This window comes from Heteronotia binoei, chromosome 3 (genome assembly GCF_032191835.1).
Source record: "Heteronotia binoei isolate CCM8104 ecotype False Entrance Well chromosome 3, APGP_CSIRO_Hbin_v1, whole genome shotgun sequence".
NCBI lineage: Eukaryota > Metazoa > Chordata > Lepidosauria > Squamata > Gekkonidae > Heteronotia > Heteronotia binoei.
The window spans coordinates 171,544,457-171,571,064 of record NC_083225.1 but is presented as its reverse complement, the minus strand read 5'-3'; positions in this window follow the sequence as shown (position 1 = coordinate 171,571,064).

The window sequence follows — 26,608 nt, the reverse complement described above, 5'->3', positions numbered from 1 at the left end:
AGAGCCTGATGCATGCAGGCCTGAATGCCTTTCTTCTCTATAAACTTCTCTATGGTAAAGACAAGTCAGGGTTGCCTGGTTTGTGTTAGAAAATACCTGGAGACTTCAGGGGTGAAGCTGGAGGAGGTGGGGTTTGGGAAGCAGGGTTGCCAAGTCCAATTCAAGAAATATCTGGGGACTTTGTGGGTGGAGCCAGGAGACATTGGGGCGGAGCCAGGAACAAGGGTGTGACAAGCATAATTGAACTCCAAGGGAGTTCTGGCCATCATATTTAAGGGGACAGCACACCTTTTTAAATGTCTTCCTTCCATAGGAAATAATGGATAGGGGCACCTTCTTTTGAGGCTCATAGAATTGGACCCCCTGGTCCAATCATTTTGAAATCTGGGGGGTACTTTGGGGACCCCCTGGTCCAATCATTTTGAAACCTGGGGGGTACTTTGGGGAGAAGCACTAGATACTATACTGAAAATTTGGTGCCTCTACCTCAAAAAACAGCTCCCCCAGAGCCCCCGAAACCTCCAGATCAATTCCTCATTATACCCTATGAGAATCGATCTCCACATAGGGACTAATGAAGTGCTCAGCAGACGTTTCCCTCCTACCCCCACCCCCCACCCCATTTCTGGTGACTCTGAAGGAGGAATTGGCCTCTCTACTCATGAGTTGCTGCCAACTTCTTCAAAGTAACACAGACACCCCATCCCAAGAGGAAGCCTTTCAATCGGAGACTGAAGCCTCTGTAGTGGAAAGGCACATGGTCCTCTGGGGGTGGGGCTTCCCTCCGCTGGCCAGCTGACTGGGGGTGGGAAGGAGCCTGGGAAAGCGGAAGAACTCCCACTGGGACCTGGGAATTGGCAAGCCTATTGGGAAGGGGCCTCAGCATGGTGCAGCACCATAGAGTCCTTCCAAGCAGCCATTTTCTCCAGGGGAGAATGATCTCTGCTAGCTGGAGATCAGTTGTAAAAGCGGGAGATCTCCAGGCCCCACTTGGAAGCTAAGCAAGCCAACAAAGAGAATCACGGAAAGGAACTATAGCAAGAAAAAAATCCGTGATATATAACTAATACAATATCGAATACTACTTTTAGCTAATTAGGGACATCTAGCTACCACATTTTGAAGCATCATAAAGACTTTTTGCACAAGCACTTTGTTGTTGAGAGAAACAATTGTGAGACTGTTGCTACTTGCTCACGACCTGAGTTCAATCCCAGCGGAAGCTGGTTCAGGTAGCTGGCTCCAGGTTGTCTCAGCCTTCCATCCTTCCGAGGTCGGTAAAATGAGTACCCAGCTTGCTGGGGGGAAAGTGTAGAGGACTGGGGAAGGCAATGGCAAACCACCCCATAAAAAGTCTGCTGTGAAAACAACATCACCCCAGAGCCGAAAATGACTGGTGCTTGCACAGGGGACTACCTTTACCTTTTTACCTTAGCTACTTGTAAATTTCGTTTGCTTATACGACCTGGTGAATTCTCATATGCTTATACATACTTACACAGAGCTTTATATAAATTAACTAAAAGTAGTATTCAATATTGTATTAGTTACTTATCATGGATTTTTTTTCACCCTTGCTATATCCACCAGGAGGCTGGCAACCCTAAGACAAGTAGAGCTTGGGAGTAACTCTAAAGAATCACTCAACATGTTGAAGTTATTCCCCTGCCTCATTTTTCTCTCCACCATTCCACTGAGTGCCAGCATGAGACAGGAAGTGCCAAGGGAGGTTTGCAGTGGACAAGTGGTAACCGTAACATAAGAGATTGTGGGAAACAAAAGGGCAAAGGGCTTCCATTGCAATGACAGAGTGTGCTATATTGTAAGCAAGCATATTTAGCAGCATTTAGAGCAAAATCTTCCCTTCTACTTATGAGAAGCAGAAATAAAACCAATCTGGATTAGTTTTGTCTTCGGGGACTGACTGCTTTCTATAGTTCAATGAAGAGAAAATTATTAAGCTAAAAAATAAGCGAAAGAAGCCATCTGCAGCCAGCAGGGACCGTCTCAGGCTGGGGTGAGTCCTCTAGTAAGGCTGCAAGGAATGGAAAGTTACTTGGGCTCATCTTTTTCTTTTTTAAAAAAATAGCACTGTTTCATTTCAACTCTTAGCGTGGTCTTTGCAGGGCTATTGCTGTCTTTGCAGGGCTAATATTGGAAGAAAGATTGGGTATAAATACTGGAAATACATTTTACAAAATTGCAAAAAAAAAGTTCTGGGGGGGGAAATTAAGGAACTATGGAACAATGTAAAGAAGGGAGATCAATTAAGATTAGAAGTAAAAGGGCCTCAGTGATGCTAAATTGTGCTCCAGTCACCTATTGGAATTTGATTCACAGAGTTGGGTTATTGTGATTTATGCTTATACAAACCTCTGTAAGTAATTATAAGCTATTGAGCTCATTATTTATTGAACAAGAGCCATTGTCAGACCTTGCTCAAGAGACAGATTGCCAAGCACAACTAACGTCCGTAATTGAAATGGCAACTACAGTACCTCTCCACGAATGACCTTGCATTCCCATGATACCAAAAGTAACCGTATCCAGTGCCTGGTCAAATAGTGAATCAAATTGATTTTTTAGGCCAAAGGGATCCTTAAATAAAAACCACCCCCTATCTAAACAAATTAATATTATAAACTGGAATGTAGCAGGATGGAGCAAAGCCTTAATTGATCCTACAGTCTCCACTGCATTGGTTAAATCTGATTGTATCTTGATTCAAAAGTTCTGGCTCTGTGATCCCTTTGCCCTGGACAGATACCTATGCTTATAATGCAGTAAAAATAATACTGTAAAATACTGGGTTCTATGCATGAGGAGGTTCGTAGTAGAATGATCACAGCTCTTTATTAATGATTACGGCATTGCAACGGTTAAACTAAGACTAACGCTAGAGAAATGGGCCAACAATATACAACTCAGATTCCCGTGCTAGAACATCATTGGACCATATGAACCAGCAAGGGGCTTGCTATTGATCTGGGAAGTGTAGAATCCTGCTTTTCATTGTTACAATGTCCCCGAGCTGGGTCCTAGAGGCTCCAATGAGCCAGGCAGGAACTAACAACCCAACATCATTACAATGAATCGCATACAAATACCATGTTCATATTTCACAGCATTGTCTCAATAATACCAAGACTTTAAAATCTAGCCTTGGGTCGCTAATCATTTTGCAACCAGGAGCCTGAAACCTGACCACTGAAGTTTGCATATTGAGCCATTCTAGATTTGTATTTAAACCATAGTTTGGATTCAGATCGCCTTCCTTCCACTGATGGAAGGAGTCCTTTTCTGAATGTAAGATTCCTCCTTCAATAAAAGGACACATTTGAATGCTGGCCAGTGTCTGAGCTGTGATCCTGAGCAAACAGTTTTGCCCTAGATGTACACAGAATTTCAGTGTTTCATGCTGTATTATGCATTGGATCATTTAGAAGTCACATTGTTTCTCTAGGGAATTCTGCACCCTATCCATTACAGTTGCTAACCTCTTGATTAGGGTGACCATAATGTCTGAAGGCCAGCCAGGGACAAGGGGGGGGGGAAGAGGCAGGGGTGTGCGCGCGCGAAGCGCGCGTGCCGCCGGAAACAGGAAGTGACGTCACTTCCGGTGACGTCACTTCCGGTGACGTCATGCCACCACCGGAAACAGGAAGTGGCATCACTTCCTGTGACATCATTTTCCCCACGTCACCTGCCGGAAACGGGAAGTGACATCACTTCCTGTGACATCATTTCCCCCAAATGACATCATTTCCCCCAAATGCCACTGCCGGAAACAGGAAGTGACTTCACAGCACTTCCTGTGACGTCCCCAAAAATCCCCCAAATATCACCGCCGGAAACAATTTTGTTCTCAAATCCTGTATATACTTCATCAGTATATGGGATAAGGCACTTTCTCAACTGTGCTGCATAATGCAGCCTATTTATTTTGTCCTGTTGGCTCTGTTGGCTCTATCTGCGCCACCTTCATCACTTTCGGGGTGTGGATCCCCCAGTGGGGTGGTCTCCCGACTCCCTCCGCTGACTGTTTCTGATAGCCCTGCGCCCCCTCTTTCATTTGATATGTGTCCCGTGCGGGTGCCACCCTCCCGCCGGGAGATGCCGCAAAATGAGCCCCCTTGAGGCTTATGGCGGCAGGGCTCGGGGGAAGCGAGCTAGACTGCTGTTCTTTTGAGGGGTTATAGAGTGTTTCGAGCCCGTCCCTGTGGCATCAGTCCCATCGTTGTGGGAACCAGGGGGCCGGCGCAGCGGCACGCCGAAGCAGCCTGTCACTAATAACACAGGTCGAGATGCAGGACAGGAACCTGGAAGTGACCGACAGGCTGCTTCAGCGTGCCGCTGCGCCGGCCCCCTGGTCCCCACAATGATGGGACCAATGCCACAGGGACGGGCTCGAAACACTCTATAACCCCTCAAAAGAACAGCAGTCTAGCTCGCTTCCCCCAAGCCCTGCCGCCATAAGCCTCGAGGGGGCTCATTTTGCGGCATCTCCCGGCGGGAGGGTGGCACCCGCACGGGACACATATCAAATGAAAGAGGGGGCGCAGGGCTATCAGAAACAGCCGGCGGAGGGAGTCGGGAGACCACTCCACTGGGAGATCCACACCCCGAAAGTGATGAAGGTGGCGCAGATAGAGCCAACAGAGCCAACAGGACAAAATAAATAGGCTGATTTATGCAGCACAGTTGAGAAAGTGCCTTATCCCATATACTGATGAAGTAAATACAGGATCTGAGAACAAAATTGCACTAGAAGACACAAACACAAAGCTCCCTTACACTGAATCAGTGCTTGGGTCCACCAAAGTCAGTATTGTCACATAAGAGAAGCCCTGTTGGATCAGGCCAGTGGCCCATCCAGTCCAACACTCTGCGTCACATAAGAACATAAGAGAAGCCCTGTTGGATCAGGCCAGTGGCCCATCCAGTCCAACACTCTGTGTCACACTTAAGAACATAAGAGAAGCCCTGTTGGATCAGGCCAGTGGCCCATCCAGTCCAACACTGCGTCACATAAGAACATGAGAGAAGCCCTGTTGGATCAGGCCAGTGGCCCATCCAGTCCAACACTCTGTGTCACATAAGAACATAAGAGAAGCCCTGTTGGATCAGGCCAGTGGCCCATCCAGTCCAACACTCTGTGTCACATAAGAACATAAGAGAAGCCCTGTTGGATCAGGCCAGTGGCCCATCCAGTCCAACACTCTGTGTCACACTTAAGAACATAAGAGAAGCCCTGTTGGATCAGGCCAGTGGCCCATCCAGTCCAACACTCTGCGTCACACTTAAGAACATAAGAGAAGCCCTGTTGGATCAGGCCAGTGGCCCATCCAGTCCAACACTCTGTGTCACATAAGAACATAAGAGAAGCCCTGTTGGATCAGGCCAGTGGCCCATCCAGTCCAACACTCTGTGTCACACTTAAGAACATAAGAGAAGCCCTGTTGGATCAGGCCAGTGGCCCATCCAGTCCAACACTCTGCGTCACACTTAAGAACATAAGAGAAGCCCTGTTGGATCAGGCCAGTGGCCCATCCAGTCCAACACTCTGTGTCACATAAGAACATAAGAGAAGCCCTGTTGGATCAGGCCAGTGGCCCATCCAGTCCAACACTCTGCGTCACATAAGGGAGGGAGGGAGGGAGAAAGGGAGAAAGGGAGGGAGAAAGGGAGGGAGGGAAGAAGGGAAGAAAGAAAGGAAGGAGGGAAGGAAGGAAGGAAGGAAGGAAGGAAGGAAGGAAGGAAGGAAGGAAGGAAGGAAGGAAGGAAGGAAGGAAGGAAGGAAGGAAGGAAGGAGGGAAGGAAGGAAGGAAGGAGGGAGGGAGGGAGGGAAAGGAAGGCCACCCCCCCCCCGCTTTCGGCCCCCTTACCTACGGCGGCGGCGAGTCCAGCGGCGGCGGCGGCGAGTCCGGCGGCGGCGAGTCCGGCGGCGGCGGAGAGGCCTTTCCGATGCCCTCCCGGGCCTCCGCCAGCACGGGGGGGGGTGGTAGAGGCCGGGGAAGCGTCGGAAAGGCCCGCGGTGGTCGCTGGAGGCCCTCCAGCGACCCCCGCGGGCCTTTCCGACGCCCGGGGAGGGCGGAGGAGGACGGGGGGTGGGGGTGTGGAGCCCCGGGAAGGGTCGGAAAGGCCCGCGGGGGTCGCTGGAGGCCCTCCAGCGACCCCCGCGGGCCTTTCCGACGCCCGGGGAGGGCGGAGGAGGACGGGGGTGGGGGTGTGCAGCCCCGGGAAGGGTCGGAAAGGCCCGCGGGGGTCGCTGGAGGCCCTCCAGCGACCCCCGCGGGCCTTTCCGACGCCCGGGGAGGGCGGAGGAGGACGGGGGGTGGGGGTGTGGAGCCCCGGGAAGGGTCGGAAAGGCCCGCGGGGGTCGCTGGAGGCCCTCCAGCGACCCCCGCGGGCCTTTCCGACGCCCGGGGAGGGCGGAGGAGGACGGGGGGTGGGGGTGTGGAGCCCCGGGAAGGGTCGGAAAGGCCCGCGGGGGTCGCTGGAGGCCCTCCAGCGACCCCCGCGGGCCTTTCCGACGCCCGGGGAGGGCGGAGGAGGACGGGGGGTGGGGGTGTGCAGCCCCGGGAAGGGTCGGAAAGGCCCGCGGGGGTCGCTGGAGGGCCTCCAGCGACCCCCGCGGGCCTTTCCGACGCCCGGGGAGGGCGGAGGAGGACGGGGGTGGGGGTGTGCAGCCCCGGGAAGGGTCGGAAAGGCCCGCGGGGGTCGCTGGAGGCCCTCCAGCGACCCCCGCGGGCCTTTCCGACGCCCGGGGAGGGCGGAGGAGGACGGGGGTGGGGGTGTGCAGCCCCGGGAAGGGTCGGAAAGGCCCGCGGGGGTCGCTGGAGGCCCTCCAGCGACCCCCGCGGGCCTTTCCGACGCCCGGGGAGGGCGGAGGAGGACGGGGGTGGGGGTGTGCAGCCCCGGGAAGGGTCGGAAAGGCCCGCGGGGGTCGCTGGAGGCCCTCCAGCGACCCCCGCGGGCCTTTCCGACGCCCGGGGAGGGCGGAGGAGGACGGGGGTGGGGGTGTGCAGCCCCGGGAAGGGTCGGAAAGGCCCGCGGGGGTCGCTGGAGGGCCTCCAGCGACCCCCGCGGGCCTTTCCGACGCCCGGGGAGGGCGGAGGAGGACGGGGGGTGGGGGTGTGGAGCCCCGGGAAGGGTCGGAAAGGCCCGCGGGGGTCGCTGGAGGGCCTCCAGCGACCCCCGCGGGCCTTTCCGACGCCCGGGGAGGGCGGAGGAGGACGGGGGGTGGGGGTGTGCAGCCCCGGGAAGGGTCGGGAAGGCCCGCGGGGGTCGCTGGAGGCCCTCCAGCGACCCCCGCGGGCCTTTCCGACGCCCGGGGAGGGCGGAGGAGGACGGGGGTGGGGGTGTGCAGCCCCGGGAAGGGTCGGGAAGGCCCGCGGGGGTCGCTGGAGGCCCTCCAGCGACCCCCGCGGGCCTTTCCGACGCCCGGGGAGGGCGGAGGAGGACGGGGGTGGGGGTGTGCAGCCCCGGGAAGGGTCGGAAAGGCCCGCGGGGGTCGCTGGAGGCCCTCCAGCGACCCCCGCGGGCCTTTCCGACGCCCGGGGAGGGCGGAGGAGGACGGGGGTGGGGGTGTGCAGCCCCGGGAAGGGTCGGAAAGGCCCGCGGGGGTCGCTGGAGGCCCTCCAGCGACCCCCGCGGGCCTTTCCGACGCCCGGGGAGGGCGGAGGAGGACGGGGGTGGGGGTGTGCAGCCCCGGGAAGGGTCGGGAAGGCCCGCGGGGGTCGCTGGAGGCCCTCCAGCGACCCCCGCGGGCCTTTCCGACGCCCGGGGAGGGCGGAGGAGGACGGGGGTGGGGGTGTGCAGCCCCGGGAAGGGTCGGAAAGGCCCGCGGGGGTCGCTGGAGGCCCTCCAGCGACCCCCGCGGGCCTTTCCGACGCCCGGGGAGGGCGGAGGAGGACGGGGGTGGGGGTGTGCAGCCCCGGGAAGGGTCGGAAAGGCCCGCGGGGGTCGCTGGAGGCCCTCCAGCGACCCCCGCGGGCCTTTCCGACGCCCGGGGAGGGCGGAGGAGGACGGGGGTGGGGGTGTGGAGCCCCGGGAAGGGTCGGGAAGGCCCGCGGGGGTCGCTGGAGGCCCTCCAGCGACCCCCGCGGGCCTTTCCGACGCCCGGGGAGGGCGGAGGAGGACGGGGGGTGGGGGTGTGGAGCCCCGGGAAGGGTCGGGAAGGCCCGCGGGGGTCGCTGGAGAGCCTCCAGCGACCCCCGCGGGCCTTTCCGACGCCCGGGGAGGGCGGAGGAGGACGGGGGGTGGGGGTGTGGAGCCCCGGGAAGGGTCGGGAAGGCCCGCGGGGGTCGCTGGAGGCCCTCCAGCGACCCCCGCGGGCCTTTCCGACGCCCGGGGAGGGCGGAGGAGGACGGGGGGTGGGGGTGTGGAGCCCCGGGAAGGGTCGGGAAGGCCCGCGGGGGTCGCTGGAGAGCCTCCAGCGACCCCCGCGGGCCTTTCCGACGCCCGGGGAGGGCGGAGGAGGACGGGGGGTGGGGGTGTGGAGCCCCGGGAAGGGTCGGGAAGGCCCGCGGGGGTCGCTGGAGGCCCTCCAGCGACCCCCGCGGGCCTTTCCGACGCCCGGGGAGGGCGGAGGAGGACGGGGGGTGGAGCCCCGGGAAGGGTCGGGAAGGCCCGCGGGGGTCGCTGGAGAGCCTCCAGCGACCCCCGCGGGCCTTTCCGACGCCCTCCCGGGCCTCCGACGCCACCGCCGGGCCCCGTGCGCGGGCGGGGAAGGCGGCGAGTGAGGGAGGGAGCGTCCCTGCGCGTGCGCAGGGCGATCTGCGCAGGCGCAGGGTCGCTCTCTCCCTCACTCGCCGCCTTCCCCGCCCGGGCGCGCGGCCCCCGGCTCTCTGGCTGGCTAAACCGGGACCTCTTAATGGTCCCGGTATACCCAGCCCGGGAGCCGGGAATTGGGGGCCAGATCCGGGAAAGTCCCGGGAGACCGGGACGGTCTGGCCACCCTACTCTTGATGGAGCCTAGAGATCTCCCAAAATTATAAGTGATCTTCAAACTACACAGAGTAGTTTTCCTGGAGAAAATGGCTGCTATGGAAGGTGAATCATAGACACCCTGCTGATGTCTATGATTGCCAACCTCTGGAAATCTCCCAGTATTACAATTGATCTCCAGATGAAAGTGATCAATTATGCTGGAGAAAATGACTGCTTTGGAGGATGGGCTCTATGACATTATACCCTGTTGAGTGTCATGTTCTCAGGGTGCAGGCAGGCAGGAGTCCAAAGTCAGTCCAAGGTCAAAGTCCAGGAAGTCAAGCAAGAGCCAAGTCACCAATGCAGAATCACAAACCGGAATCAGAAGTCAATGTCCAAAAGCCAAAAGGTCAGGGTGCCAAGGAAATCAAGCAGGTCAGGATCAGGAAGGAGTGTAGATGCAAGCCAGAGAACAGAATTGTTGCTTCCACAAGGTTACCAGGTCCTGGGTGGGAGCTATATGGGAATCGCAATCAGCCTGCTCCCTGGGTGGCAGTGACTCTGCTAGAACTCAGGGCTGAGAGATCTAAAGCATCAGCGTGCCTCATGTCTTCGCTCTGAAAGTTCTTTCTGGAGCCTGCTTCAAACTCTTGAGATGGGAGGAGGAGAGCTTGGAGGAGATTGATCATCAACAGCTGACACTGGTGCCTGGCGAGTGATTGAAGGGCCAGCTGAAGAACTGGCTGGCACTCTTCCAGGTCTGTTAACCCTTCCAGCTCCTCCTCGTCAGGGCTCATAACACTGAGGTCTCTCCCTTTCCAAACCCCACCCTCCCCCAGGCTCCACCCCCAAAATCTTCAGGTATTTCCCGACCCAGAACTGGGAACTCTACTGATGCCCCTTCCCTCCCCAAATGCCACCATCCTGAGGTTTCACCCCAAATCTCCAGGAATTTCCCAATGTTGAGCTGGCAATCCTACACTGCTAAATATTTTGTTCCTTTCCAATAAATGAGAAATCTTTCTTTGGCAGATGGCACTTTTGACAGAGGAAGCAACCTTCATCAAAGCACGGCTTCATCAAAGCAAGACTCCTCCAGAGATAGACATTTTATTTAGTGGAAGGAAATTGTAGGATCTAGTCCAAAAATCTGTTTACTTGAATATTTATCATAAACTGAAAAAGAGGTAAGGCTTGCAACCCTACCCATGTTTATTAGATGTATTTATGACTAAACTTTATGGAAAATTATTCTTGATCTTTGTGTGCATGCATAAGAGTCATCAAATTAAAGGCAACTTTTGGTGACTCCAACAAGGGGTTTTTGAGGCAAGAGAGAAGCTGAGGCAGTTTGCCATTGCGTTCCTCTACAGCAGAGGTGGGGAACCTCCATCCTGAGGGCTGTATGCGGTGTGGCCCTCAGGGATTGCCGGGCCAAACCAAGCCATGTGGCAGCCTCTCTGAGGCCTGGTTGGTCAACGAGGATCGTGGGGCGCAGCAGCCTCCCCAGGGCCAGGCAGGGATCACAGGTCCCAGATGTACTGTGCGGCAGCCTCCCTGGGGCCTGGCCGGCCAGCCAGAATTGCTACAAGGCCTGGAAAAGTTACTGTCACAGTTCAGTTTGCACTTGATTATCCCAGATGGTGTGGCCTAATATGCTAATGAATGTGTGACCTAATATGCTAATATTAGGAGATGTGGTCTAATATGCAACTGAGTTCCTTCTGGGCTTTTTCTACAAAAAAGCCCCGGACCTATGCATTTGCTAGGGCAGCGGGCTGGGTGTGGATGCGTGTGTGCCAGATTAGGCTCTCCCTACATGACTTCAAAAAGAAAAACAATTATTTGCATTAATTTTACTGGCCTGAATCATTCTCCCTTGGCGGAGCACTGTTTTTTAAATTGATAATTTTTATGGCCCGCGAATGATGTTATAAATATCCACATGGCCCTTGGCAGAAAAAAGGTTTCCCACACCTGCTCTACAGAACCTTCTTTGGTGGTCTCTTTTCCAGGTTCTTGTTGGAAGCGAAGGGCTTTGTGCTGTCTCTTAGCCTCAGACTTCAGAAGGGGTCTATAAGAGAGTCAGAGAGACAGAAAAGCCAGGGCACTGATCATCCTTTCCTTTATTCTCTAATTCTGTCCATTTGGTGTGTAGATTACTACTCTCAAGGAATCTTCTTTCCAGGGCTTTTTTTTTTCAGGAAATCCTTTGCATATTAGACCACACCCCCTGATGTAGTCAATTCTCCTGGAATTTACAGTAGGCCCTGTACTAAGAGCCCTGTAAGCTCTTGGGAGTGTTGGCTACATCAAGAATGTGTGGCCTAATGTTCAAAGGAATTCCTTCCTGCTACAAAAAACGCCCTGCTCCTTTCCTTCCAGTTTGACACCTTCTCTCCACACTATGCTAACCTTCTCCATCTTGTCCCCTTGACGGCAGGACAAGCTTCCTGCATTTCTATCCATCCTAGCTAGTTAGATTAGATTAGAATCCTACCTCTAGAATGGAGTTTCTTACAATAAAGGACTCATATTAGTTTTGCAATGATAAAGAAGTTATGTGTGTAACTTTGTTTCTTGTCAGCAGGCACCAATCAGATAGATTCTGCTACATTATTTGTCTTAAACACTCTGCTACCCAAATAATCCTTCAGAACTGACCCTGCATAGCTTCTGAGATCTGATGAGACATTTATCCTTCCTTATGCAGTTCAAGGCGTACAACATAGATAAAATACATAAAAGTAAAAACATAAAAGCTTGATCATAAACACACCCACATACAGAGAGATACAAAAAAAATGGCTTTTCTTTTTCTAAGTATGTCTATATGCTCATAAGTGTTCAGCTATTCTGAAGCACTGTTAGCTTTACATTTTCCTAAGGACCATGTTCCCAAAGAAGGAAAGGAAAGGTCCCCTGTGCAAGCACCAGTCGTTTCCGATTCTGGGGTGACGTCGCTTTCACAACGTTTTCACAGCAGACTTTTTACGGGGTGGTTTGCCATTGCCTTCCCCAGTCTTTTACACTTTCCCCCCACTTTAAAAACGACTCTGCTAATTTTGAGAATAATTGATGAACTCACAGCAGGTCATGGACTTCCTTTCCATCTGGCTAAGCAAATTTAATTAGACCACAACTGCTCACTTAGCAGTGAAGCTTTTGCCTGTATATAAAAAATAGATACTTTTCGTATTATCTCTTGTATAATCAGAACTACATTTATATAATTTCCATGAGAAAGGAAACCGCAGACTTTTTGAAACTGTCGTCAAATCTTCACCCCAGGAATTTTGATAATAATCACCTAAATCCAAAGGTTACCATATGAATATATCATGACATTTCAAAGACCAGCCTGCATCATAAAAATGTCCTAGAGGCTTACAAGTCTGTTTGAACAATTTTCCCATTTACAGACAAGGCAGGGCCTGTCTGAAAGCTGAGATGGAGCAAAAAGTCACTTTCCACATGGGAGCAAGCCCCCCCCCACACCTTTCCTCTTCAAAATGGGCAGGGAAATAATATGGCTTTCCCTTGAATTAGTCGGGGGCAGCACAGTAAATTGGTTAGAGTATTGGACTGGGAGTGGGATTATCGAATTTCAAATCCCTACTAATACATGACATTCCCTGGGTGATGATGATGATGATGATGATGATGATGATGATGATGATGATGATGATGATGATGAAGACCATAGATTTATACCCCACTCTGCTCTCTGAATCAAAGTCTTAGTGTGGTTTACAATCTCCTTTATCTTTTTTCCCATAACACATGCCCTGTGAGGTGGGTGGTTCTGGGAGAGCTCTCCCAGAAGCTGCCCTTTCAAGGACAACTCTTGCGAGTGCTATGGCTGACCCAAGGCCTTCCAGCAGCTATAAGTGGAGGAGTGGGGGATCAAACCTGGTTCTCCCGGATAAGAGTCTACACACTTAACCACTACACCAAACTGGCTGTCAGCCACTCACTCTCTTGCAGCTTAACCTACCTCATAGGGTCATTATGAGACTAAAAGGAAAGGAGAATGTTTTTTATACCACCTTGAACACATTAGAACAAGGGTGGGTTACAAATAAAGTAGAACAAGAAGAAGAAAAGGTTTTTATACCCCACTTGTCTCTATCCTAAGGAGTCTCCAAGTGGCTTACAGTGACCTTCCCATCCTCTCCCCAGAACAGGCACCTTGTGAGGTAGGTGAGGCAAAGAGAGTTCTGAGACAACTGTGACTGGCCCAGGGTCACCCAGAAGGCTTCACATGGAGGAGCAGGAACTCAAACCAAGTTCTCCAGATTAGCATCCGCCACTCTTAACCACTACATCAAGATGGCTCTCCTACAAACAGCTAGTAGCTGCTACTCTTGGCATGTTACAATGTATCATTTTGTCATATTTTATTATGTCCTCTTCCTAAAGTATGGTTTTGGTAATAATATGAACATTCAGAGATTCTGCTGTTATGGTTGTGAGGTGGGGGACAGTTGTCCTTTTCAAACAAGCAACATAGGTTGAAGAAACAAAATTGAGGGTTATGATGTAAGCCATGGCCCCTACCATTGACCATCCATTAGAATGTACATCCAGAAATGTATTGTCTCTTGACTGCATTTGGAACCCTGAAAAAGTGGGATTCCTAATTGTGTGGAAAATGTTTTAGGTGCATACACTTGTATATGCGTAAGACATCCAATGAATGTGTGTAGGGTGGGACGAATTAAAAAATAGAAATGAAATTAATTGATCCCTTCCAAACGGTATTGGAAAGATTACTACTTTAAAATACACTTTGTGTGTGTGCATGATTCATAAACAACTGATCAAGGCTGAAAGCTGGAGGAATGTAAGAAAGTAATGTTCTTCCTCTTCCAGCTCTCTGTTCCTGCTATCCCTCCTCTCTTCTGTGTCCTTCATAAAATGGATCACAATCATGCTCTGGGTTTTTTGCCTAATCCTGTAATCCTTGAACCATTTTACGAGCTCGTTTGCTCCTTGGGAGGACAGCTATGGCAATCCTAGACAGTTTAATAAAAAGTAGAGACATCACCCTGAAGTCCATACGGACAAATTGATGGTATTCCCAGTAGTAACGTATGGCTGTGAGAGCTGGACCATAAGGAAGGCCGAATGCAGAAGAATAGACGCTTTCAAATTGCGGTGCTGGAGAAGACTCTTGAGAGTCCCTTGGACTGCAAGAAGATCCAATCAGTCAGTCCTAAGGGAAATCAACCCAGACTGTTCCCTGGAAGGTCAGATGCTGAAGCTGAAGTTCAAATACTTTGCCCACCAAATGAGAAGGGAGCAGTCACTGGAGAAGACCCTGATGCTGGAAAAGACAGAAGGCAAAAGAAGAAGGGAACAGAAAATATGAGATGGCTGGACAGCATCACTGATGTAACAAACATGAATTTGAGCAGACTTTGGAGGATGGTGGAAGACAGGAGGGCCTGGCATGACTTGGTCCATGGAGTCACAAAGAGTCAGACTCAACTGTGTGACTGAACAACAAAAAGTGCCCAGTGAGACAGATGTCTACAGTCACTGAGAAACATTACCATTCCTTTTTTTCCTGCGAGACAGACGGAGCCACAGTGATGAAGATACAATATTTATGCACACAATTGGCTGGCAGCCTCACTTAGGGAAGAATGCTAGCTCTAGAACTACTATAACCCACCCTGGCTCTCTCTAACCACCCTCTCCAGAAATTTAGGGCCACAAGCTCCACTTCAGGGCTAGTACATGCACCATCTGTCATTAAATGAAAAGCCATCCCAGAAACTTCCATGAAACTGGCCAGACTGAAATGGAAGCAATTGTATTAGCCTGACAGAGATTACACTGTAAATGGTTTGGAAATTTACTCTTCTTTTATTATTTTATGTCAAGCTCTTTCTAAACTGTTCAGTAGTACTTGCAAAAAGAATGCACCAAATGCTAATGGCTCTGCCTAATGCAAATTAAATGTGCTTGACAAGTCATATTTTTTATCGCAAAACAGCTGTGATAAACCCCATAATAAGACTGCATAAAAATAACTGATGTGGTTCAAAGGGAGATGTAAAAGGGCAGGTGTGCAAAGGAGAAAAATATAAACCAAAAAGGAATCGGAAATTTATCTCTGGTGACCAGAAAGGAAATGCCCGCATTTGTCATTCCATTAATATTCACCACCTTGGTGACCTTAGTCAGGTAGAAAGACAGCATAGAAATGTTTTTAAGTTAATTAATTAATTACAAATGACCTTAACTATCAATACTGAAACACTAGAAAAGAACAAGAGTCCGGTAGCACCTTAAGTACTAACAAAGTTTGTGGCAGGGAATGAGTTTTCATGAGTTACTGCTCAGTTCTTCAGAATATTGAAACGAGTACAGTTTACACCATGGTTTGGAATGCTTTTTGCTTCTGTAGACTGTTACCAGCAAAACTCTGCCTTGTTTGTTGCTTCTGCTGTGGCAACCTATTTGGGGCTTTCATGTCCTTGAATACAGACAAGTGTTCAACAACAAAAAGGGCCACTTGTGAAATAAGCTCTTTACCTGCTCCTGATTGGGTGTTTTCAGAAATCCCTGCCTGTGGTTGATGGATTGAGGGCAGGAGGTTCTGTGGAAATGCTGACAGGATGGAATTAACAGCAGCGATGGGAGAAAGGGGCAGATTTGGGGAGCAGAAACCTGCCAACAACAGTGTGTAAAAAATGTCAACCTATTCACCTTGATATTAACAGCCTTGTGTTCTCCCCAGTGGAAACCCAGAGCAGCTGACAACATCATTCTCCCCTCATCCGTTTTATCCTCAAAACAAAACCCCTGTTGGGGTAGGTTTAGCTGAAGATGAGTGACCAAAGCCACCCAATGAGCTCCCATAGTAGAATGAATATTTGAACCTGAGTCAAGCAGATACTAGTCCTCTAACCACCGAATCATGTTGGCTGAGTGTCTAAAATATTTTTAAAACTATCCTTTTAATGTTCATAGCTGGTGAACTGTCCGGCCCTGAGGTTGGTCTCTCCTCCTCCTCTAGGGTTGGGCAGGTTTGTGCTGGAAAATACCTGGAGACTTTGGGGGTTGATCTGGGAGAGGGAAGGGGCCTCAGCGTGCTACAATGCCATGGAGTCTACCCTTCAAAGCAGCCATTTTCTCCAGGGGAGCTGATCTCTGCCAGCTGGAGATCAGTTGTAAAAGCGGGAAATCTCCAGGCCCACCTGGAGGCTGGCAACTCTATCCCCCACCACTGAGGGAAAAGCAGGCATTCCCTGAATATGAACTGGCTATGTGGCTGAGAGCCCACATGCTTTTGAATCCTGACAGCAACGACAAGACAAAACATTGCTGAGCATGGCTTCCTAATCCCCCACGTAGCAGGGAGTAATCATCGGCTGTGGTCACAAAATTAATTTCTTTGGAATGAGAGAGCTGTAGAGAAAGATGACGTTTTTGTTACTCTCTTAATGAAAAACGTCATGAGTTAGGAGCAGTGGAGATGGAAAGTGGAGTACACACCAGTGTGACAAAGGTAGAAATATGCTCTGTTTGTTTATTCATGTCATTTATATCTCACCTTCCTCCCAAATGGGGACCCCAAGTGGCTTACAGTATTATCCTTTTCTTCTGGCACAGAGTGACTGGCCCAAGGTCTCTAAGAAAACTGTCATGGCGGAGTGAGATTTCAAACCCAGGACTCTCAGATCCTAGTCCCACACTCTAACCATTACACCACACTGCCTGCAGCATGTAAAGCCTCAGCCAGGCATCCAACTAGGCCTCCAATAGGGCCTGCAACCAGAGGCCCCCAAAATGGTGCCTCTGCATGCCATGACTCCCCCCTCACATTGTTCCTGGTGCCCCGCTCAGTGTTTATAAAAAGTGTATGGGGCCAGGTGGACCTCTTGTACAGCAAAGCTTCTGATTGGCCATTGGTGACATAGCTGGCTGCCCAGATAGGCTTCCCAGTCCCCAGGTCCCAGAGGGGGATCCCCCGGTTTTACAGGCTTCCCCCCTCCCCCAGCCAGCTAGCTGGTGGGGGAAGCCCCACCCCCACAGCCATCATGCACCTCCATGAACGATTCCCATAGGGAATGATGGGGAATTGAGCCGCGGGTATCAGGGGTTCTGGGGGGGCTGTTTTTTGAGATAGAGGCACCAAATTTTCAGTTTAGCATCTAGTGCCTCTCCCCAAAATACCTCCAAAGTTTCAAAAATATTGGACCAAGGGGTCCAATTCTATGAGCCCCAAAAGGTTCCCCTATCCTTCATTATTTCCTATGGAAGGAAGGCATTTAAAAAGATGTGCAGTCCCTTTAAATGTGATGGCCAGAACTCCCTTGAAGTTCAATTATGCTTGTCACACCCTTGCTCTTGGCTCCATCCCCAAAGTCTCCTGGCTCCACCCCCAAAGTCCCCAGATATTTCTTAAATTGGACTTGGCAATCCTATGCCCAGATTTGTAAAAAGTGTTGCTGTGGCAACAGCTTCCACCACAACACAGGGGTTTTCACTGTGTGGCTGAAGGTAAGCTGCAGCAGTCATGTTGTGATTGGCTTCACCTCCCAGAGCAGTCATTTTTGTGGCAACTATTGTCTGGTTGGCTGCACCCACTATGCTGTGTCCCACTGGCTCAGAAAGATGCCCTCAGACTCAAAAAGGTTAGGAAGCCCTGGCCTATACTAACCTCAACTTCCCCAACATCAATTGTAGCTGCTCAATAAAAGGTACATGCCACTCGGCTGCTAGGTGGCAGTTAAGTGGAAAAGATATTACAGGAGACGTCTTGATGGTCTTGAAGCAAGTGGCTGGGCTCAGTGACAGAGTCTCTGCTTTGCATGCAAAAGGCCACAGGTTCAATCCCTGGAATCTCCAGTAAAAAGGACTAGGCAACAGATGATGTGAAAGACCTCTACTTGATACCCTGGAGAACCACTGCCAGTCTGAATAGACAATACTGACTTTGATGGACAAAGGATTGGATTCAGTATAATGCAGCTTCTCTCTCCCACTATGTACTAGCACTGAATTCTCAGATTTTATTTCTTTTAAAAGTAAGTCTGTGGTAGGGCTGCCAGGTCCAATTCAAGAAATATCTGGGGACTTTGTGGGTGGATACAGGAGACATTGGAGGTGGAGCCAGGATCAAGGGTGTGACGAGCATAATAGAATTCTAAAGGCAGTTCTGGCCTTCACATTTCAAGGGACTGCACACCTTTTAAATGCCTTCCCTCCACTGGAAATAATGAAGGATAGGGGTACCTTCTTTGGGGGCTCATAGAACTGAATCCCCTGGTTCAATCATTTTGAAACTTGGAGGATATTTTGAGGAGAGGCACCAGATGCTATGCTGCAAATTTGGTGCTTCTGCCTCAAAAAACAGGGCCCCCAGAGCCCTAGATACCCCCAGAGCAATTCTCCATTATACCCTATAGCAGGGGTGGCCAACGGTAGCTCTCTAGATGTTTTTTGCCTACAACTCCCAATCAGCCCCAGTCATTGGCCATGCTGGCTGGGGCTGATGGGAGTTGTAGGCAAAAACATCTGGAGAGCTACCGTTGGCCACCCCTGACCTATAGGAATGGGACTCCATAGGGAATAATGGAGTTCCCAGCAGACATTCCCCCCCCCCTGCTTTCTGATGACCCTGAAGCGGGGGAGGGCCTCCAAACCGGGGGATCCCCTGCCCCCACCTGGGGACTGGCAACCCTAGTCTGTGGCCTTTTTGTGATCCCTGGAATAAATTTAAGTCAAAGTAATTAATTTCATCCCAACCCAAAAAATTTGCTCTGGTGTTATATTCATCACTCATTTTCTAGTACGGTGAGATGTAAGTTCTCGGCCTTAAGTGTTTGTGGACTGCAGCCAAAGAGCGACAGACTTCAACAAGACTTGCAAAAGGATTGCTGTTTCTAAAAGTGAGTGAGTGAATAAGATGTATCGAGTCCCGCATTTGGCATGCATACAATCGAGCCATTTGGCAGAGAGGAGACAATACAGGACCAAAACTGCTTGAGGAATTCTGTCCTTGTAAGGTAGCTGGTAAACTCTTTGGAGTGCAAAAACAGTCAGCCAGGCTAGTGAACAACTCCTGACTACTGCAAGATCACAATCAATAGCTGAAATCTGCAACCTCCTTCTTCCAGAGTTGTTCTAACTTTAACAGTAAACAATCTGTGATGTTAGTCGAAGGGTACCAAAGTGAGGGGGGGGGAACAGGAGCAACACCGTGAACTGAAACATGAAAGCCCGAATGAGGTCGATAATAAGGAATGATCATTTGGGCTAGCCTTACTCCTTGCTAAAAATTTCCAACTTAATTGTAGTTTTGCACTCAAATTGGTATTATACTCTATACTCAACTGCAACTTACTTGAGATTCAATTTGCAATATAAGTTGATGTGCAAGAGTTATGGGTTGGATACAAACTTCCACAAATGGAGTTGAATGCGCAAATGTGCTTTTTAGCGCCTTCCCCCAGCAGCCATCTCTCCACTAAAAAGCCACTGTCCTGTGCTGAGGGATTCTTCAGAACAATATACCACGCAGCATCAGGGGTTGTTGTGATCAATGTCATAGAGGAATCAATATCATAGAGTTCACCTTCCATGGAAGCCATTTTCTTCAGGGGAAATTGATTTCTGACACCTGGATAACAGTTGTAATCTCAGAAGATCTTCAGCTACCACCTGGAGATTAGCAACCCCGAGTCTATTCATTCCTTGATCTTGCTATGCTTCATATAAGAGCGAGAGCATATTATGTTAATCCATTACCCTTTATTGGTCCTGTTCCTCAGGCTGCTTGGTATAGCATTATAAGGGAGGGAGGTACCCTGGCCACAGGTGCTTCTGTTTAAAACTATGCTGCCTCCTAGCTGAAGCTCAAATACTTTGGCCACCAAATGAGAAGGAAGCACTCACTGGAGAAGATCTTGATGCTGGGAAAGACAGAAGGCAAAAGAAGAAGGGGACGGCAAAAGATGAGATGGCTGGACAGTGTTACTGATGTAACTAACACAAGTCTGAGCAGACTTCGGAGGATGGTGGAAGACAGGAGGGCCTGGCATGACTTGGTCCATGGGTCACAAAGAGTCAGACTTGACTGTGCGACTGAACAACAATAAATTTTAATGGCTAGCATTAAGGTCTTTCCTCCAAAGCTGTCATTTTCTCCATAAGAACATAAGAGAAGCCATGCTGGATCAGGCCAACGGCCCATCAAGTCCAACACTCTGTGTCACACAGTGGCAAAAATGTTATATACACACATACACTGTGGCTAATAGCCACTGATGGACCTGTGCTCCATATTTTTATCTAAACCCCTCTTGAAGGTGGCTATACTTGTGGCCGTCACCACCTCCTGTGGCAGTGAATTCCACATGTTAATCACCCTTTGGGTGAAGAAGTACTTCCTTTTATCCGTTTTAACCTGTCTGCTCAGCAATTTCATCGAATGCCCACGAGTTCTTGTATTGTGAGAAAGGGAGAAAAGTACTTCTTTCTCTACTTTCTCCATCCCATGCATTATCTTGTAAACCTCTATCATGTCACCCCGCAGTCGACGTTTCTCCAAGCTAAAGAGTCCCAAGCGTTTCAACCTTTCTTCATAACCTTCTTCATAACCTTTCTTCATAACCTTTCTTCAGTTCTCCAGGAGAACTGATCTCTATAGTCTGTAGATCAGTTGTAATTCTGAGAAACCTCCAGGCCCTACCAGGAGGTTAGCAACCATAGTCACTTTGGAACACCAATGGGACAGGCTTTGTTTTCCAGGTTCTGTTTGTAGGCCTTCTGGGGGTGCCCGGTTGGTAACTGTGAGGAACATAATCCTGGACTAGATGAACCAGGGGTCTGATCCATCAGGGCTCTTATGTTCTTAACACCATGTGAGGAATGGCATTTTGAATCTTACTGAGAAAGACCCTTGGATGAGTCCATGGAAGGTGATAGAGCTAAGAATAGACTCCAGTTGCTGGGATTTGGTGATAATGATACGGACATCACAAACAAATTTCTCAGTACTGAATATGAATAGCCCTTTATTGTGGGCTCAGCATGTAGACTCACCAGTGTTCTTTGGAGTTCCCTTCTCTTGTGCCACTCTGAGCTAGTTAAAAGGTTTAAAAGATAGTTAAAAGATTTAACAATCCCTAATTATAAGAAGACTATTTGCACTTACTCGGTTAAATTATTTTCCCTTGGTCATACTGGAAGGCTGATTCTAAGGCTCAGAGTATTAAAACAGAGTTTGGATATGGTCAGCTTGAGTCCTTAGAACATACTTTATTGGAGTGTGAATCTGGCCAGATTTGAGAGAAAGCTATTTGTCCTCCATCTTAACAGGTTATGTGAATTTGCCACCTCAAAAAAAAAAAAAGGTCATTTTTTCTTGTAGATGAGGATTGGAAAACTACCTTAGCAGTTGCTAAATATTGAACTGCAGTGATTGCTTGTAAGAAGAGGGTTTGATTTTGATCTGCTCAACACCTTTGAGTCAGATGAACAGTAAGATAATATGTTCTTAACATCAATGGATAAAACAGAATGCCTTGTTTTTTATGTGTAAAGGATTCATGAGGCATTTTATTCCACTGCGAGCTTTAATTTCTACTTCAAAGTATCTTTGTATTTCATTCTCTATAGATTCTGGGCATCAGTGCACTATAACAAGATCAGAAATAAGCAGAATTGTTTTTTACCTCTCATTGTTATGAAAAGTACAGAATGATTAACCTGTGCTTTCTATGAAACTGTCGGGGCGGAATGACTGCTTTTGTAGTGAGATCATATTAAAGTACTAGCTGTACTGATATTAACTTGTTAGATGTCATTTTAATCTATGTGCAATACTAATACAGATGTTCTAAAAACTATTTTCTTGATGTTACTAATAAAATTATTTCTTTTAAAAGCATGTCATGCTTCTCTTTTCCCAGTGACTATAGCCTGGAGGAAATTACTTTTTAAAAAACCCAACCCTTGGCTAGGATATAGTGAGATTCTGTTTCTCTAAAATAGATTTTATCCCTCTACTGTTTTGCAAAAATTAATAATGCATACAGTGCATTTAAAACTTCTTTTAATTCATACCTTTACAGTTTTAAAAGTGGGCTTTCAATAGGAGAACAAGTGGGGGCCTGTAAGACTCATGGGGGAATTCCACTCTCTCACCAAGCCCAGTGGAGCTCGTAGGCTCTCCAGCAGCTGCTGCAAGGTCCAGCATAGAACCCTTGCCTATTTGTCTCTCCCTGGGCTGAACCATGGAGTAGGGTTGCCAGATCCAACTCACGAAATATTTGGGGACTTTGGGGGTGGAGTCAGAAGACTTTGTAGGTGAAGCCAGGATCAAAGGTGGGCCAAGCATAATTGAACTCCTAAGGGAGTTCTGGCCATCACATTTAAAGGGCGGATTTAAAGCTAGGATCAAGGGTGTGACAAGCACAATTTATTTATTTATTACCTTTAATTTATACCCCGCCCTCTCCGCAAGTGGACTCAGGGCAGCTAACAGTCAATTCCAAATTTCAGACAATAAATACAAATTAAACTTCAAACAATAAACAATAAAACTTCAAACAATAAAAACTTCAAACTTCAAACAATAAAAACTACTAAAACATTTTAAAACCATTTTTCGGTGCTGTTAAATAACTACCCAGGAGGGATTGTCCTCCCAATTGAACTCCCAGGGGAGTTCTGGCCATCCCATTTAAAGGGACCACACACTCCTTTTAAATGCCTTTCCTTCATTGAAAATAATTAAGGATAGGAACACCTTCTTTGGGGGCTCATAGAATTTAAGGAGAGGCACTGGATGCTATGCTGACAATTTGGTGCCTCTACCTAAAAAAACAGCCCCCCCCCCCCGAGCCACAGATACCTGCAGATCAATTCTCCATTATACCCTATGGGAATCAGTCTCCATAGGGTATAATGGAGTGCCCAGCAAACATTTCCTCTTTCTGACACCTCGCTTTCTGATAACCCTGAAGGTGGGAGAAGGCCTCCAAACCAGGGGATCCCCCGTCCCCAACTGGGAATTGGCAACCCTACCATGGAGTCCTGGACCTCAGAGCTCTTGCTACTAGGCCTGGCACAGCTCCTGGGGTACACAGCCAAAGGTGGAATGCCCAGCATGGTTCTCAATCTGTGCCAACAGTGGCATGCCCAGCATGGCTTCTGGGCTGTGTGGCCACTGCTGAGCCCAGCACAGCTGCCTCCACTGGACTCAACATGAAGCCCACCCCCTTTGGCTCTGCAGCCACCGTTAACCACCAGAGGTAAGTGTGTTCTCTGTGCTTGCACAGAGAATGTTGTTTTACTTTTGGGGGGATTTAAACTCCCTGATTTAAAAAAAAAAATCAGATTTTTCTGCAAACCTGAGGAGTGCCCCAAGTTTGCTGGAAAATCTGTTTAGCCTCCACATAGCTCCGATCCACAGATTTAACTGTCTGCAAATGAGGGACATGGGTGGCTATAGAATATAGATATCTTGAGGAAACTTGTTATGCTTGCTGTTATCCACCTTGGAAAACAGAACCAGCAAGAGTGAAAGATGCCTTCGGAGACAGGATTATTTAGTAAGTTTAAATATTTATATCATACCTTTCCATCCAATGATCTACAAGGCAGCTTATACCTCAGTGAGAACAAAAGATGTCTAAACTGGCACACTAACACAATGGTAACAGAGAAACAGCATTAATGTTGATAAGAAAAATCAGGAATATTGTCTACCTCAGCAAGGCCCTCTGAAAATGTATGTTAAATCCATTATTTAGGAATCCATGCTTTGTTCTTTGGGGAAGAGCTGTGCAACTAGATGTGAAACCCCTTTTTCTGTATGCCTATAGGCGAAAAAGAGTTCTCAGTTACAGGTTGGAAAATTCTTGGAGATATGGGGTGGATCCTGGGAAGGGCAGGATTTGGGAAGGGAAAGAACATCAGCAGGATACAATGCTGTAGATAAAGCCCATGCTCCAAAGTGTCCATTTTCTCCAGAAGAATTGATCTCTGTAGTCTGAAGATTAGTTATAATTCCAGGAGATCTCCAGGCCCCACCACAATGTGAATAATAGACTGATGATGATGATGGTAGATGGATGGATGGATGGTGATGACAGACAGACAGACAGATATGAACTTGCATTTATTGTAGTGCTTATGCAGGCCAATGCAAATGGTAGATATACAGTTCCAACCAGGGTTGCCAGCTGCTGTTCAGGACTATTTCCAGGTAGTCATAAGAAGAGAGCAATCAGCCAAATTACTCATATAAAGGGGGCATTATTGCTGTCTTCCTTACACCAAAGAATTTGCATATCTTTTGATTAACTATTGTTCAAGGGCAAGTTACACACAATTTCCTCTTCTTGTCGTAGTTCCATTTTTCTAAAACCTGAGCTCCTTCTCCATGAGCAGATACCAACAAAAGCCCAGCGGCACTCATAAGTCTTATCCTTTGTTTCTAACCAGTGTGATGGCTAGAATGCTGATGTCATTTTGAGGCAGTGCAGTGGTTAGATGCACTACATTGAACTGCTTTGGTTCCTGAGATCTTTTAAACTGTAGGCATTAGCAGAGGTTGTTTTGTAGAAAAACAGGTGATGGAGCTCATTAGCGTAAGCATATGCCACCCCCACCCCCAGCCAAAAGCAACCCAATGCAAGTATGGAGAGCCCCGGGCAAGCGAGGCCTGCTTGGGTTGGCTAGGGATTCAGCCAGCCCAAGCAGGCCTCGCTCGCCTGGGGCTCTCCTGGGCCACCCTCCCCCAGTCAAAAGGCCAGCAAGCCCCCAGCCACCCAAAATCACATAAGAAGTGGCTGCTGGGGGCGTGGCAAAGCCTCTGATGGCTGGCTGGCTGCTGGCTCTCCTAATCCAGGGATTGTTATGCAGATGCACCTACTATTCAATGGACAAGGTAGGTGAGGAGGAGGAGGAGGAACCCTCAGACAGGTTCAGGAGCTGTGCTCCTGTGAGCTCCTGCTGAATCTGAGGCCTGGGCATCAGGATCCAAAACTGAGACCTGTCAGGCATTTTCCTGGAGCTTTATTTATTTATTTGTGCTAATTTCTAGTCCACCCTATCCCACAAGTGGGCTCAGGGCAGATCACAACACACTTAAACAATAACAATGAGCAATAAAATTATAAGTAAATAGGCAGTTAAAACAATAAAATTACTCCATTTCAGGTGGAAGACAACTAATCAGGCCATAGTGCAAACACAGCTGGAACCAATGATGTTCCAGTAGGCCTGATAAATGATGGAGGAAGGCCAGACTCAATGTACTATAGGTATCCTCTGCCTCAAAGGTCTGGCGGAACATCTCCACAGCTTCCACAGCTCCACATTCTATCCATAGGTCTCATCATTGAAGGTCAAATGTGATACTTATCAAGTCCATTTCTCCAGTTATGTTCTCATCAATCCCACTGATTCCCTTAACTGAAAGCCAAGGAAAACATCACCTCCTGGCAATTCTAAAGTTTAATCATTTAATCATCTCAAATAGACCCGTCAAAGGTTTTACTCCTTTAAATCAAGATAAAATGGTTAATGTTTGGGTGAAGATCTGACTTCATTATATGATTAGAGAAGGCTGACAATTATTCTGTGCTGACCTGTGTATGATGTTATTCAGAGCCTGACATCCATGCTATTGGTTTTTACCATGTAAATCTCCAAGGGCATGATGACTCACTTCCTACATGACAAAAAACAGCTGGGAGATATCCTTCTGTCACTAATCCAAACCTGATCCTTAGCTTCCATCCTGACATTTAAAACCTCTGCAACAGTCAGTGATAATAAACATTAGAGCTGAGACTGTAAGGGTCATACGTTCAAAGAAAATAAGTCCCCTCTAAACTTTCTGTGAACAAGGATGACATTATTTGAAGCACGTTACTGCTGTGTGGTGCCAAGTATAAAGATCCTGGATTATATTGTTTCTGTTATTATTTCTGCTGCACAATTAAAGAAAATTTTCAGTGTAATCTTAAACAGAACTACGGTCTATTAAACCCAGCGGATTTAGAACAGTGCAATTCTGTTTAGGATTGCTTCTGCAGTCAATTAATAGTATTCAGGGCTTTTTTGTAGAAAAAGCCCAGCAGGAACTCTGCGGCATATTAGGCCACAGCCCATGACATCACCATTGTTTCATACAGGGTTTTTTTTTAGAAAAAAAAGCTCAGCAGGAACTCAGTTGCATATTAGACCACTGTGGCCACTGTGTGACACAGCGTGTTGGACTGGATGGGCCATTGGCCTGATCCAACATGCTTCTCTTATGTTCTCTTATGACCCAGGGATTTTTTTTTATCAGGAACTCCTTTGCATATTAGGCCACACACCCCTGATGTAGCCAGTCCTCAAAGAGTTTATAGGGCTCTTTTTACAGGGCCTACTGTAAACTCAAGGAGGATTGGCTACATTAAGGGTGTGTGGCCTAATATGCAAAGGCGTTCCTGCTACAAAAAAAGCCCTGATTAGACCACACCCCCAATGCCAAGGCAGACGGAGCTGCATTCCTGTGTGTTTTTGCTAAAAAATAGAAAAGAAAAAGCAAGCCCTGACTGTATGAGGTTTAGACAATCCATCAAATCTGCATATATCTGCAAATGAGAAAAGTCAGTAGAGAAAACAACACAGTTACTTGGTTTGTAGAACATACACT